The sequence below is a fragment of the Echinops telfairi genome, unplaced genomic scaffold (genome assembly GCF_000313985.2).
Source record: "Echinops telfairi isolate 266 unplaced genomic scaffold, ASM31398v2 ScPeMD7_443;HRSCAF=831, whole genome shotgun sequence".
Lineage (NCBI taxonomy): Eukaryota > Metazoa > Chordata > Mammalia > Afrosoricida > Tenrecidae > Echinops > Echinops telfairi.
Window position 1 is genome coordinate 56,258,228 of NW_022104341.1, and position 15,255 is coordinate 56,273,482.

A 15,255-nucleotide genomic window follows, 5' to 3' on the forward strand; every position below is an offset into this window, starting at 1 on the left:
ATATATATATCCCACCTGAAAATGGATTTCAAAATAAACAAATTAGGGTTAAGTATTATGCACCATTCATGTGTAAATTGTTTATTCTGATTCACTTTATGGCTGTGCGCACTGAGCCAGATCTCCTAACAATGGGTCATTTCCTTCTTTCTTTTTTTTTTATTAATTGAGATCTAATGCATATATCCTACCCTTCCATAGTTCAATCACATCAAGCAGAATTGTACACTTGCTACCACAATCAATTTCCAAACATTCTTTTTCTAAGTGGGCTCCCTGACATCGTCTCTCTATTATACCCCCCTCCCCACACTGTAACTCCCTCCTCCAGGAACCCTGATTCTACTTGCTGTTCCCACAGGGTCACCAATCCTGGGTCTCATATACCAAGAAACGGGAGAGCATACAACACAACTTCAAGAGGGTGACCTCTAGTGACATAACACCTCTGAGATACATCCTAATATGTACAATCAAAAGCAAAACAAAGCAATACAAGCCAAAAATACAGAAATCTTTGGAAAACAGATGAAGTCCAGCATGCACTATAGGGGGATCCCCTGACTGAGTTTTACCTGTTTGGTTCAGATTTACACCTCTGATCTTCTGTACTCCTTTCTCCTGAGCACTCTGTTTAGTGACTGCTTTCCTCTCATCCCTCAAGTATAGATCCAGGGAGTTCTCTGAAGACTTACTTCCAATGGGTTCCAGAAATGAATCTTGGGCTTCCACTGTCATCCATAGCCTTCTGCACACAGGATTGTCATCATTTAGGCTCTGATACTAATCCCTCCTTCAACCTCGGATTGCCTGGATTACAGTCCTTCGGGGACTGATGAGGGTGTGTTTCTTCCATGTGGACTTAGTTGGCATTTCTTAGATGACTCCTTGTTTGAAGACAAGCCTTTAAGACCCCAGAAACTATTCTATCAGATAGCCAGGCACCATCTAAATTCTTTGCCATATTTGACTCGAGCACCTGTATCTTCCGTATTTCCTTTCTGAGGGCAAATACATAACAGGGTCATGATATAAGAAATAATTGTTCTTAAATTGGAGCTAGGATTTAGTGCAAGCCCAAAGCTCATTTCTGGATTCATGTATATGTTTTCTTAATTTGTTATCACTTAGGAGTTAATACATATGTCATATCATTCCATAGTTCAATTATGTCAAGCAGAATTGTACAATGGCTTCCATAATCAGTTTCTAATATACTTTTCCTTCCTGGACTCCTTGACATCGTCTCCCTTTTTTTTTTTTTTTTTTTGACATCGTCTCCCTTTTATCCCCCCTCCCCTCTCCCAACCCTTGTTCTTCTTGACCTGCATGTCTAAGAATCAGAGCCTGAGTCGGGTTACCCTGCTTCAATATTGCATATTGTGAAACCCAGGCTGTTCATTCCGGGTCCCTCTTTAACAAAAGCCAGTGCACAAAACTCCCCTGCCAGTGCACTTTGCACCATGTTATATGTACATTCTGTGGTTAATGATATCATAAGTTTGAAAGTAATAAAACAGCATTTCTTAATTTTTGTTCATTCAGATAGGCCCTTCCTCCAATTAGTATAAATTATTAAGATTTTATTATATACAAACACACATTTGTGTTTGCTAAGTTTCATTGATGAATAATGACTGTGCTGCCACCCACGGGCCAGCTGGAAACGATTGGGGATCATTACATAAAACATCGTTAGGTCATTTCCAGCATGTAATCAGCAACAATGGCTGTGGTTAGACTTGTTCCATAAACAGATGGGGGAAAGGATGAGTCATTGAGTATGAGAATTATGGAGGCCTTCGATATCCCAAACACAGGACTTCAAGAAATTAATTTGGGGACTGCTTAGCTTGACTTAGGGGGTGCCCTCGGTGGAAGGACCAGCAGAGTCATTGCTCACTAAGTAGCCATGGCTTGAAGCTGTGAAGAGAATCTTCTTCCTTCTCTTTTCTAATCTTCTCTTCTTTTCTCCTTTCTTAAAAATATTTATTGACTGTTAAACATGTGCCACCCATTGGGATGAGTGCTGAAAAGGACATAATCCTAATTACTGCCACTACCCATTCCTGGTTTTCCAGCCTCAGCCAAATCAGTTAAGTTCTGAAAGCCTAATTTCTGCATTTAATATTTAAGATAGAGATGTTTCTGGTGCCTCCACCCCACAGGTGTGCTTTAAAGATCAAGCATGATTAGAAAGATCTGAAAGCAAAGGGGAGAAATGAATACTGTCTCTATTTCCTGTCCAGCACACCTATAACCGCCTACCAGATAATACCATTCTTGTGCTTTGTTTCTAAGCATATTTGACTCATAGTCATGCCATACTTTAAAGTAGAAAACACATGGGATTGCTTATGAGAATTGGCTCTGCCACTTAATACCCGTGGGATACTACAGAAATCTCTTAAAGTCTCTGAGATTTCAAGGATTGTTGCAAGGAACAAATTAAGAGGAAAAATAAATAATAATTAGAAATTAGCCTCCTTTGGTTGCAAGGATCATTGTAAGCATAAGGGAGTTTACTGTCAGGATTACACTACTCTGAACAAGAATAAGAAGCCGTCATCAAGACCTCCCACCTTTCTGAGGACCAGCCAAGTCTTTGAACTCTTTGTCATTCCATCTCTAGTTGTCTTCACCTGTCTGGTTAATAATTTCTGTGTAATCTAGAACGAATCCTGAACCAAACCAATCAGACTGATGTCAATCATAATGAGCTCTATTAAACAGAACCCCACCCCCAGCCCAAGAATATCTCCAGATGATCAATGGCTGGGCTACTCTGGAAAACCCTGTTCCAAGCAGTGGGCACCTCTGCTAAAGAAAAGTCAAGCACTACTCTGGTTATTAGGGGCCAGGGCAGAGAGATATTGAATATGGCAGGAAAGACCAGTGAGCAGGCCACAGTAAAACAAGAACATATAGGGACATTGTATTGAGAGAGAAGTGGTAAATAGAAACTGCCCCTGGAAGGCGAGGGCCATGACAGTACCCAAGAGGCACCAAGAGACCTTAGGGGGAAGACCAATAGACCCCAAGGAGAAAATGCCTCTCCTCAGTAAAGGTATTCTGCCATGGCAGCAAGCAGAGAAGAAAGAAAGTTAGTCGTTATTGAAGTGAGGAGAGGGAGTGAATAGTGTCCAATACTCTCCACCCAGCCACCGGAACCTAACCACTGTGATCAGGTGGATTTCCACTTGAGTTTCCGAGACTGCTCACCTTTACAGAAGCAGACAACCTCCACATTCTGCCCCAGCACGACTGATGGGTTTGAATCGCTGACGGCCGAATACCTGACCTACAGCGCTTCTCGGTGGTTAGGTCGTTGTTAGATGTTGACAAGTTGATTTCAACTCAGAGCAACACTGTGTTCAATAGAATCAGATACTGCCTGGCCTGGTGCCATCTGACCAGCATTGTTATGTTTGAGTCCGTTGTGTCCATCCATTTCCTTGAACATCTTCCTCTTTAATTCTCCACATCCTCACTTCTATGGAATAATCTGGCTGCACATTTGCTCTTCTAGCAGTTCACAGTGCTTTCAATATTCTTCACCAACTCAAGAGCATGCCTTCTTCTACTGCCTTCCTTCCTCGCTGCCCAACTTTCACGTGCAGATGGGGAAACGGAAAGCACCATGACTATGATCAGGTGCATCTTAATCCTCTGACAACTTTGTTTTTTCACACTGTAAAGAGGTCTTGTTCAGGAGATTTTCTCAATACACCATATTGTTTTTCTTGACTACTAATTCCATGAGCATTGATGGTGCATCCAAGCCAGATGAAATCCTTGGCAACTTCCATCTTTTCTCAACTTATTACAGTGAACCCTCGTTTATCGCGGTTAATCGGTTCTAGACCCTACCATGATAAATGAAATTCCGTGAAATAGGGTTCCTTATTTGTAAATCAAATATTTTCGTAGTTAGAGCATAGAGGACATGAAAAAACACCCTTTAGTACCATTACACTCGTATTACCCAATTTATTAAACAAAAAAGGGAAAATACAGTAAAACATTTTGGACATTACAATTATCATTTATTATTTATTATATTATTTATGGCATCAAACGTGTACAGTATGAGCCAATCAGTGGCAGTAATGACAGAGCATGCGCTGTTACGCAAAAACAGCGATAGAGTGAAGCTGCGGAAGTCGAAGCGCGAAGTGGCGAGGGTTCACTGTATACGGTTGACTCTTGGTCCAATTGTGCAGATGTTTACCTGCTTTACATTGAGTTGCAATCCGTTGTGCTACCTGCATTCTTCAGGTTGTCAATGGAGTTCCTGGAACTCCCATCCTGTTGCAATGTTACTCATAGTGGTTATGATACACACAGTTGGACACCTTTGCATAATCCATGAGACACAAATAAAGATCTTTCTGGTATCTTCTGCTTTCAGTCAAATGCATCTGACATCTGCCCTGATAGTCTTTGTCCCATGTAGTCTTCTGAATCTGGCTTGAATTTCTGGCGGCTCTCTTTCTATATAATGCTGCACCTGTTGTTGAGTGATCTTCAACAGGCTTTTTCTTGCATGTGATATTAATGATACTGCTTGATAATATCTGCATTCTATTAGGCGAGCTTTCTTTAGAATGGTACAAATACAGATCTCTTCCAGTTGGTTGGCACAGTAGCTGTCTTCCAAATGTCTTGGCATAGGCAAGTAAGAGTGTCCAGGGCTTCATAAACTTACTGAAACATTTCAATTGGTATTCTATCAACTCCTCGAACCTTGTTTTGGACGAATACTTTCACTTCCATCAGGTTGATTCCAACTCATAGCAACCCTGCAGAGAGTTTCTGAGACTGTAAATCTTTACAGGAGTAGACTTCTCTAGCAGAGCAGATAGTAGGTTTGAACCACTGACCTTGTGGTTAGCAGCCCATCATCTAGCCCACAGCATTACCAAGTCCAGTATACATTCAGAAACCAAAATATTGTAATCAAATGAAAGAAACAGACAAAATTGAAACATCATGCAATCAACTCCACAGTTAAAAGTCACGCAGGAGGGGGTCGTCGACGCCTCCATCCTGCCCATTGCAGTCACCCAGCCCTGAGGCCGCTCCTGCCACAAAGACAAACCAGCAAGGCCGGAGCAGCTCTCCCACGTGCTGTTGCCTGGAGGACCTTATCGTGTGAGGGCTGCATGAGAACGTAGGACATGCAGACAGTGCTGGTCAGTGAATTGCCTCCCTCTGGGAGCAGCCATGTTCCAGCTGGGCCGCCCTCCCTGCTTCTAGGAGGAGAGGTAACTCCCACCACACCCTTGCCCACATGTACCTGGCGTCCTCTAACCCTGCTGACCTGCCCTCCTCACAACAGGGCTTTCTGAGAAGCCTCCTCCTGTGTCAATGTCACACAGCCTCATAACACCACTACCACCACCACCACCACCCTGCTCTTGCTTTGTTTACTGACCTCCTCAAGGCCTCCCTCCGAAGGTGAGCTCCTGCAAAAGCCAGGTCCTTGCTAAGCCTTTAGCTCTGGTGGGTTCCCAAGAAAGGGCATCTGTAACCCCAGGTTGCAAGCTTTCCGTTTCACTGGGGGTTCTACTCACCTGCCCTCCACCTCCTGTCTTTCCTCCCTGACCTGGCAGAACCTGTGCTCCCTCAGCCAGGCCCCTCAGAGGAGATCGCAGCCTGATCCTCTGCCACACCAGCAGCCCTGATGAGAGGAGGGAATGCCACTCTGGTTTCACTCCTATCAGCTTCATGAATTATGGTTCTAAAAGATCTTCCCATTAGCAGAAGTATAGCGGTGCCCCGTACTTCCACACCAAAGTTGGGCCTGTGAGGGACTCTCTCCTCCCCACCCTGGGCTGGGTGGGCCCGGTTCTTACTCCCTGGTCATCCTTGGGGACAGGTCAGGACAATGCTGAGGATGGGGCAAAACACAGTGAAGTGACACTATGTACCCTGTTACCATGAAAATGGAACTGAAAGAAAAAAATATATATACAAATAACATTTATAAAACAGCACTGCATCCTTGACATTTTCAATAATGCTTTCTCCAGATTGTTCTCACAAGGTAATAAAAGCAAAATGCACTTTAGAAAAGAAAAAACCACAAGTCATGCAGGAGCGAACATTTTGCAGGGGGGTTTCAGGGAATCAGGTCTCCTTGACAATACTGAAGATAGAATTTGGATACTTACAGCAAATTCTGAAGAATAGCATAATTACTACTAAGTGCTCCTAACAATATGGACAAGGTAACTTGGAACAAAAATATGGAACACATAACAAAGGAGAGAAATCCAAACAAGACCATGTCAGGATGATTATCAATTCCTTGGTGAAAAAAAAGAAAGCAATAGTCCAAATCTCGTAGATAATTTTACATTTTTATTGCATACAAAATATCTTAACACACTGTGTTGGTAAAGAATATACTTTCTCAGTTTCCAGTGTGTGTCCTGTCCTTTAATCACCTTTTGTAGTGCTGAGTTAGAAGCACGCTAGGACCCACTGTAAATTTCTGAACTTTGTGTATTCTAGTGGACTCTCACAGTCAAGCTTCTGATGGACGAGTCATGAAAACAAGACAGAAATTCCTCAGGCACAACAGCTCAGTAACATGGTTTTGTTTGTCTCGATCCATGCAAGCCATGTGATAAAGAAGCACATTCCAGAGTCTAGAAGTAATCAGAGCATATTTAAGACTGACAAAAAATATTTCCATGTTAGGTCTCCTTCTTAATAGGCTAGCTGGGTGAAAATGTTATTAAACTCCAAGAACAAGGGACTTCAAACAGTTTGTGAGGGAAAACAATCCATCATCTGTTCATTCCGTTTTCCCAAGGACTTTTTGAGTACCACTCACATAGTTCTAAGAAGAACACTATGTAAAAGGCCCCAAAAGCTGAATCACAGAATTCTCCTCACAGCGCCCCAATAAGTCCCCTCTGGATAGCATGCGCACTCTGCCCTCACCACCTCTCACACAAATGTCATATCATCTCAATGAGTGGAGGGACCCTCTAGGTGGGCCGGGTCCCTGAGTGGTATAAGTTGCAACCTGCTTGGATGCTAACTGAAAGGTTGTTAGCTCACACTGACCCCAAGATGCCTTGTGAGAAAGAAACGTCGTGAGATCACCTTTGGAAGCATCAGTCGCTGAAAACCTTCTGGAGCACAAGTCTACTCGGATGTACCTAAGGTTGCCATGGAGGCAAATTAACCGAATGGCCGCTGGAGTGGTAGAAATTTGAAAAACCTTCTTCAGTATCACTCTTCTTTTTCTCTAGTAATCAGATTAAAATCTTTGACCTGAAAATATAGACATTCAAGGAAAAGACCATCTTTCCCAGCCTCCAGGTGATTAAGTTCTCACCAATAGCATACAAGCACGAGTGCTGTGTGTCATTTCTAAAACCCACAACTGATGACTATCAAATTGATTCCAATATGGTAGGACATATAAAATTTCCCCCTAGTGTTTCCAAGGCCGAAAATCTATATGGAAGCAGACTACCACATCTTTCTGCTGTGGAGCAGCTGGTGGATTTGAACTGTAGACCTTTCCATTACCAGCTGATAACTTTAATCAGGACACCATGAGGACTCCTCATGTAGTTTCTAGGTCTAAAACACAGTGTGTGCATGTGGGGGGGTGGCATATGTGGACTCCTTTCTTCCTTATGGGAATATGAATTGGATCACTCCATCCTGTAACATGATCCCGAAGCCATTTATTAAGGAACATACAATAAGGTGTTAAAAAGATCCCAGACAGGTGACATGTCAGCTCATGGTGAGGATGTTTCTTTACTTTTCTGAGTATCACACGAAGACTCCAAAATTACAACAAGCAACTCCAGGGCATGAAAGCTCTTACTTCTCTACCTCATTCATTTTTAATTTTTATAGAAATCGTCTGTATTTTGCTATTTCAATGATCCTTGGATTCTTCCTGACCCTGTCTTAAATCTAAGAATTGAGCTATCCGTGGGAGCTATGTTGTTGTTGGTTTCGTTAAGTCTCCTTTTGTAAGTAAAGTAATAATAAGTGAGGGTCGAAACGGTGCTATCATGGTTTGAGGAAGAGGGCGAAAGAGACACTCACAATGCCTGGGCGGAAAAAGCTTTCCTTTCTGTGTGGAAGGCTCCAAAATAGAGACTGTGCATCAAGACGGTTACCACAAGCTCTTGTCCCTTTAGTTCTTGCACCTGAGCTCGTAAGATACCCCAAAGTATGGCTTTTATTTATTTTACGAAGTTGTGCCTGGCCACCTGGAATGTAAGCAACCACCGTAATAGTACTTATCGACATGGAGGGGAATGTTGTCACAGAGGACACATCGCAGGTGCCAAGCTTAATGATGTCTTGTGAATGTAAGCACAACAGAGAAGCCCTCTCGTTGTACCTGCTCATAATGTGTCTGTCAGGAGAATAAATGTGGATTTTCTGCTCTAAAAAAAATCCAGACATCTTTGTCAGCATAAAATACATTCCTACCCTGTACTGCTTTCACTAATACTTTTATCAAGAAAAAATTTAAATTCACTGTTGTTTATTCTTGGATTTTTGTAACATGCAGCCTAAATTCGCCATAAATGGCTCAAATCCTTTGATCACACAAAGCCCAGAAAGCTTAAACCAATGCAGGTCAAACAATTTGGAATGATGTCACACAGGGGTCAATCAGGAGGTCAGGAAACTTCATGGATGGACTGGTTAGTACAGTAATTCAAGAAAAGTGCTCTAAGATCACTGGTCTCTTCTCATCTGTAGCAAGGACGAGGGAGGAAACTCAAAGGTGAGAGAAACATCAGTTCAAAGGGGTAACAGGCCCCAGGAACTGCAGTGTCTACAGGAACTACCCTGACCAGAAGTACTAGATGGTGCCTGGCTACCACTAATGACCTCTGCTCAGGATCGCAGTAAAGGGTACTGGACAGTGAGGGAGAACAATTTAACTTTTGTTTAGGATTATAAAAATGACCAGACTTACTGATCTGAAAGAGACTGGTGGAACCCCTAAGAGTGCGACCTTTCAGCACCTTTCAAGCCTGGAACTGAACCCACCCCCAGTAATCAACATTCAAGCAAACAACACGTCCCCCTATAGTTAACAACCCAGGCAAGGAATGTACTCCAGAGCACAATCAATCGGAGGAGGTCAAAGGGATAGCATTTGCCCCCAAAGAAAGCTCAGAGCATAGGAGAGAAGATCAAATAGGAATGAAGAATCCAGGGAGGAAGTGGGAAGAGTGTTGTTACATTGAGGGATTGCAACTGATGTCATAAAATCAAGTGTGCATGAACTGTGGAATGGAAAAAGGAATTTCCTCTGTAAACTTACACCCAAACGACAATAACAAGTTTTTAAAAAATACAGACAGAACTTCAAAGCACCCAAATTCTTGGCATCTTTCTGGTCTATTTCCCACCCCCCAGACACAAACACACTCTACTTCAGTCCTGCCAGCTCCCTACATAGGCGTCTACTTACACTTAATGTTGTTTCTCTTGGGAATACTCTTCCTTGCCATTTTGACCTAGATGGTCTCTATTAAACTTCCAAGATTCTCTTTTTATGATTTAATATTTTTTTACTATTTATTATGAAGATTTACAGAGCATTTCATCAGTTTTAGTCTCAACAATTCATACACACTTTGTTTCATCTCCTTCAGTGCAATCCCATTAATGTATCATTGTTCCTACCACTTACTCTCTGGGCTTCTTGTTTCCATTCCCCACGTTTGCTAACCCTCTGCACTTCGACCTTGGGTAAATACTGCCCTTTGGATCTCAAATGGTTGGTCATTCTGAAGTGCGTGTACCTCACCCGTGTTATTATTCCCCTTATAGCCCTGTCTGTTGTTTGGCTGACAATTGGACTATGAGGGTGTGGGTGGGGCTGACAGGGTGGGGGCTGCACAGTTCCAGACCTGAAAGATGACTAAGGTTCATAATCTAGGAGGTAGCGCCATATTTGATTGAACATTTTATGAAGACTTGGGTCAGTAAAATAAGTAAATAGAATCAATATTATAGTGCAAAGGATCCCTGATGGTATAATGGGTCTATCATTGAGCAAAGTTGGCTCTTCAAACCTACCAGCTACTCCATGGAGAAAGATGAGACACCTGTGCTCACAAAGATTTACCGTCTAGGAGACCCTGCGGAGCAGCCGTATTCTGTTCTCGGGAGTCTCCCTCCCTCTGTCACAGTAACTCAGTGGCAGTTAGTGGGTTCATTATGGTGCAAACATCAAGCCCTCTAGAGGGAGGCCCAACTTTTTATTTCAATGATTTCCCCAAGATTCCAATTAAGCCTTTTCTCCTGTGGTGAGTCTTCCAGAGCCCGCAGGTAGAACTAGGTATTTCCTCCTCAACTCTCATGTTAGTTTCCAATGTTCAGTGTTAATCATACAGAGCAATAATTAATGCTAGTTCCTCTTAATGTGATTTGGAGACTATCAAGAACAGAGAGAATATGTTGTTCATTTTGTATCCTTAATACCCAGGATAATGCTGGGAGCAAAGTTGGTGTTTAACAAATGTTTAAGGATAGAGAGGCATGAGACATGATGTTTTTTTGGTTTGGGGTATTTTTTATTTTGTTTTATTTTTATGTTTTTAGAAGAAAATATTATCTGTTCTAGGCAATTGACTTACAAGTGTATGCCAGAATATTCCTCATCCTCTGGATTTGTCTCAGTAATCTACAAATTTCAGCTTCCAGATTACTAAACAAGCCATCCTGGTTAAGAGGGTGTCTGAGTTAAAATGTTTTTCATCTTACTAGCTATGTGACTTGGTTTGATTACTGATTGTGGCAGATTTTAAAGGACCCTAAATTCTTTGCTGCTCTTTTTATTTGAAGATACAATCTGTTTCTTTCTCCGTGCATCTTGACTTGTTTTAGTTACTTGCCTGCCTCGTAAAATGTGGCAGAAGCCATGTTCGAAGGTTCTGAGGACAGATCACGAGAAGCCTTGCAGTTTCCACTCGGTCTCTCGAAACACGTGGGTAGAGTTCTGAGGCCCAGTTGGGGAGTGCCACTGCCCTGGGGCGACCTTGCTGTGAGACAGCCCAAGCGAGCAAATTGGAAAAAGACTACGGAGATAAACAGTTTCCCAAGCACGCATGCCATCCATTTCATGGGGCAGAATTGACTAAACTCTGGTGTGCTCTGACAGAATTCCAGAATCAGAAATGTAAGATATAATTGTAATAAAGTCTCATTTTAGGCCAGTAAGGGTTGCAGAAGTTTGCTAAATGGCAATAGCTGACCAAAGCACTTACCCCATGATTTCACTTTTGAGATTTCTTTAAGCGTTAAATGGGTTAACACTTACACTGCACTTAAAGCAATATCTAGACAAGAGTCAGTGCTCATACTGTTGTTGTTGTCGTCACTGTTAGGTGTCACCAAGTCCTTCTGCCTCGTGGGACCCTCTGTACACCAGAACGAGACGCTGCCCAGGACTGGGCCTGCCTCACAATCGTTCTTAGGTTTGAGCCCATTGTTGCAGCCACTGTCAGTCCGTCTCGTCGTCAAGAGTTTTCTGCTTTTTCGCCGCCCCGCCTTTTACCAAGCACAGGTCCTTCTCTCAGGACAGGTCTCTCCTGATAACGTGCCCGGAAGCAAGTGAGATAAAGTCTTATCATCCTTGCCTCTACGGAGCATTCTGCTGTATTTCTCAGGGAGGTTCTTTAGGCAATCAATGATGCTTTCAATATTAGATATTGATGAGAGTGTAATGGTGTGATTTGGGTTCCTGCAGATCGAAAGAATTTTGTTGTGCTGAAACTAATGCTACCATACTTGAAATTCCCACTGAACAGGTAACAGTCCTGGTGGCTTTGGGCTGTAAACAACAGGGCTAGCAGTTCAAACGTACTCGCCGTTCCTCCAGAGAAAGCTGCTATCTGATCCCTTAAAGCTTGATCATCTTAAAAAACCTCTTAGATAGGGTTGCTATATGTTGGAATCAACTTGACTGCAGTGGGTTTGGGTTGGGTTAGGTTTGGGTTTGGGCTTTTGCAATTGTAATGTCTAGCCTCACCGTCTTAGTCAAGGGACATACTTTGGATGCTGTGTTGGTGAGGCTAATTCTTGCTGAGAGGCTAACAGAACAGGCAGGAACAAGTCTCTGCCCTGCCTCTCTGCTCATTATCTCGCAGAGACATCAGAGCAATTGCCTGAGCAGAGGGGAAAGCCTTCCCTGTATGCTTCAGCGTCCCTCTAGTTACAGGACAGTTTGTTTGGTTTTGTTGTGCCGTCTCCCTCCTGGATAATTTGACGCTAATGGGCAAAGTTCTTGAGGGTGACAATTGTTGGCCTTTTCTCCCCATGAACAGAATTCAGCTTCGGGGAGGGGAACACAAACATGACCCTAATGGACTTCCTTGTTCTCAGATCTCCTCATTCCGAGGCAGCAGTACCGGTGGTGTTAAGGCTCCTCGCTTCAGATCCATTAGCAGTGGGCAAATGAGCCCTGTGGTTTCTCTCATCTCCTGCCCATAAACCACCACTTGTACCTCTTTCCTGACCCCTCCATCTAGTTCACATTGTTTAACAGTCTCAAGGACACAGTTGCGGTTCTTTTATTCCTAGAAAAGTGCAATGTGCTAATGCTTCCTGGGCTGACCAGCTCTGTGACAACTCAAAGACAAACATGCTGAGGTTATTCGATTGTTGCTTTCTATTTCTGGATGTATTGATAGTCTGCTACCAAGCTCCTGGGGGAAGAAAAGGTCCCTGGAATCCTAGTGGCATTCCCGTGAGCCTTTGCCCTTCTCTGACTTCTAGGCTGACCATTCCATCAGCATCAGGGAGAATGAGAGTCCTTGGAGGGCTGGTTGGCAACAATGGGAAATCCTAGTTCAAAGGCACCACAGTGATTTTTTTTCAATTTTAATTTTGTTGTTCTTGAGAATATATACACCGCAAAGGAAACATCAATTCAAAAGTTTTCATTGTACCCTTCAGTGACATTGACTACCTGCAGGTTGTGCAATCATTCTCACCCTCTTTCCTGAATTCTTCCTCCCTCATTAATGTAGACTCACTGCCTCCTCAGGTTGCTGCTGTCAATTGGATCCCAGAGAGATAGTACCTGAAAGAGCACATTGATCAAGGCAGGCCTTTCTTGTTACTAGCTAAGCTAAAAGATTGTTTGGTTTTAAGAAATCTGAGGGATATTTTTAGTTTAAGGTTTAAAGATTATCTCAGGACAATCGTTTCAGGGGTTCATCCAAACTTCATAACTCCAGGAAGTCAGAATCCATGGGAATTTGAAATTTACTCTCCATTGCCCCCTGTGAATCCAGATGGACTCTTTGACCAAAATATTCAGTAAGGGTAATTGGGGTGCCTCTTTAAAGAAGAATTTTTAAAAATACCTATCATGTCAGGCACATCATACATCCTTTAAAAATGTGACTTTATGGCTCACCAATCAAAATAACACAGACCAAACAGTGTCCCTGTCACAAAGGAAGCAGTAACTAACTCAAGAATATCCGAGTAAAACTAGCTGGAAAAGTTTAATTTGTTTTTATCCTACAGATCCTTCCATTGATATTAATTAAACTTCTCCCTCAAACTTGGTGACTTAGAGAAACTCTTTTAAAATAGCAGCAATCTAAGACTCCCTAAATGGGATTTTAACTAATGTAGAATACTGACTCTTATCATAGCAGCATCTCTTTACCACATTCATCAGGGAACCTCGTCTGTCTGCCATAAGTGGGGTTATTAGAGGGAGGAGAGCGTTTTTCCTGTCCATTCATGTTCCAGCTGCCACATAGCTGTATTCTGTCGGGACAATGATCCTTGCCTTTCGGAGAGCACAGATGAGAATACAGAATCAGAGCTTCAGAGGAGTCTGCTATCGGCCACAGAATTCAAGTCAGCACTGTCTCCTTGGAAATCCCTCCCAGGCTGAGCAGTAAATATAAAAAAAAAGTTCACCAAAGCCCAGAGAGACCACATAGGATGAATAAACACATCCGATATTTTCAATTTGTTGACAATGCAAAGAGTATTTATAGTCTCAGTGTATTAAATAAAACATAATTGCACAACATTCTGATGGGGGAGGTAATATCCTTAGATACAACACTGAGAAAGCATCTGCTTCGTGCTTAGCCCATTGGCAACATGTGGACATAGAGAAAGCGTGGTCTTCAGCATTAAATAGACCTGCTTCAAATCTTCACCTACCATACCTTCTAACACAGTGCTGTCTAATCAAACTTCCATTCCTGATAGAGACACTTTGTGTCTAAGCTGTCCAGTGCAATAGTCATTAGCTTCTTACAGCAATGGAGTACTTGAAATATGGCTACTGTGACTATAAAACTGAATGTTTAAATTTTGTCTTAAATTTCCAGAATTGCAGGGCGCTACTGGTCACAGTATTGGATATCACATTTCTAAGGTAAGAACAAGTTGTTGTACCTTATACCTAAGTTAGACTCTGGATATTGGTGGCTATATCTTGGGAATACTACCCCAACACATTTATTAGGTGATTCAAATGCTTGCCACTTTCAAATGGGGCCTAGAGCAGAGAGAGGGCTGTGTTTAGTTGAGGTTGTGGACTCATCTGCTCCGTACCCACACGAGCTATATTCCAAAAATACCTGGCAGAGGAGACTGCTCAGTGGAGGACGAGCAAACCCCAGTAGTAGAGCGCCTATGAGTTCCGAGAGCTTGGGAATAAGGCCAGGCCTTTTGAAACAGAGAACAACTTTCTGTTTAAAAATAGCTCCTAGTCACTTTTGACCTAGTTTCTATCTAGCCCTTGGGGACCCAGCCCATGTGCTATAGGCTACTGGGACTTTAGACTCTGTTCTGTTGAAGCCCACAACATCCCTCATAGGCCCCACCAGAAGGACTCAATGTGGAAACCCCGGTAAGTGAACTGGCTTTTATCTCAAACTCAACTGTAGCCTTTGGACCAGTGGTTCTCAACCTTCCTCAGGCCACGACCCTTTCATACAGTTCCTCATGTTGTGGTTACCCCCAAACCATAAAATTATTTTCATTGCTACTTTATAACTGTAATTTTGCTACTGTTATGAATCATCATGCAAATATATTTACATGTTTTCATTGTTACAAATTGAACATAATTCAAGCATAGTGATAATCGCAAAGACAACATCAAGCATCAAAGAACAAAAAAATCATATCATTGTAAAGGTGGGTGAGTGCAGAGTGGAGACTCAAAGCCCATCGGTAGGCAACTGGACACCCCCTTACTGAAGGGTT